Below are 1,735 nucleotides of genomic sequence, written 5' to 3' on the forward strand. Positions count from 1 at the left end.
TTTTCCAGAGAGAAAAAGAGGGAGGAAGCAAGCAGCCGCCGCCACCCAAGGAAATGAGAGAAGCAGACGATGAAACTAATGGGTTAGAAAATAGAACATGAATTGATGACTAAAAGCGGGGTCTGGCTCTCGAGGAGGACCAATGAATTTCAGGAACCATCAGCAAGCCCAATCAAGGGGGAGAGAAAATACGAGCGTGTAAAATGAGAAATGGGAGCGAGAAAAATAAAAAAAAAAACCTCCACAGAAATAGCTTTCCCCGCTCTGCTAATAAACTTGAAAATCCCAATGAAGTGGAGATTTTTCTAGGAAATATAAATGACTAACTTAGACCAAAGAAGCAGCCGTAAGGCGGGATAGACTAATCATGTGAGGGAAGGCTGAAAAGGCAGTGGGAAAAAAATTAACCCTAGACCTTGTCAGTGAGGTTTCAAGCCTGTAGGGATGGACTCCTTTGTGCTGCGGTAGAGGGGGTGAGGCCATGGGTAAAGAGGGGACTGCTCCAACCAGCACCTTACTGGGCTGGCAGTGTCCAGTGACAGAGCCAGCCAGATGGGCAGGAGAAATCCAGCCCAATGACAGAAAGATTGGAAAATCTTCAGACTCAGATTGGAAAACGAACTCTGGCCACGTAATCCCCCACAGGCAGCAGGGCTGAGTCTAGCCAGGCAACTGCTGAATTCCAGGGCATCGCTTATAGTGAACAGCTACATTTGTGGATCAACATGGTGCATCAGCGCATCAACTCTGTTATAGAGAGATCTTAGGCTCTGAAAACTGCCCGAGTTTATTATTTATTTATGTGTGTATTTATTTATTGTGTGTGGTGTGTGTGTACATGTGAGCACATGTGTGAATGTGTGTTGTGTGCGTGTGAGCATCTAGGTGCATGCTTCTGTGAGGTGCAGAGGCTAGAGGATGGCACGCTCCAGCTTTCTGATCTTGAGGCAGGGTCTCTTGAGAGTTTTTGTCCAGGCTGGCAGCCAGCAAGCCCTTCCAATCCTCCTGTCTCCACTCACCTTTCCTGAGCAGTGTCTCCAGCCCAGAGAGTCTGAGATTAGATCCTGCACATCCCACTTCTCTAGTGTGGAACACTGATTATACTGTCTTTTACAACCTGGAAAGGAAGGCTGAGGGAGTGACTCAGTGGGTAAAGTGTTTGTCCTGCAAGTGTGGGGACCTAAGCTTGAATTCCCAGCATCCACATCTCTCTCTCTCTCTCTCTCTCTCTCTCTCTCTCTCACACACACACACACACACACACACACGAACAAAACAAAAACATAAACAAAACAGACATGGAGATGAGTGCCTGGAACCCTAGCAATGAGGAGGCAGAGACAGGCGGTTCCCTGGGACTCACTGACTGGCCAGCCAGCTTAGCCAGTTAAGGAGCTCTGGGTTCAGTGAGAGACACTGTCTCAAAAAACAAGGTGGAGAGGAATAGAGGAAGATACCACTGTTGGGCTCTGGCCTCCATAAGTATGTGCAGACACATACACAGACACCATCACCACACACACACACACACACACACACACACACACACACACACACACAAATTGACACCAAGACCCATGGACAAACACAGGTGCAGACCCATGAGACACATAGGCAGACACCCAGACACACGAACACACATTTGGAAAATGTCTCAGGGTTAGGGACTCATGAAGATAAATAATAGTAATGATGATGATGATGATGATGATGATGATGATGACGATGATGATGA

Source organism: Peromyscus californicus, unplaced genomic scaffold, assembly GCF_007827085.1.
Source record: "Peromyscus californicus insignis strain IS unplaced genomic scaffold, ASM782708v3 Scaffold_6__1_contigs__length_162567912, whole genome shotgun sequence".
In the NCBI taxonomy this organism is placed as follows: Eukaryota; Metazoa; Chordata; class Mammalia; order Rodentia; family Cricetidae; genus Peromyscus; species Peromyscus californicus.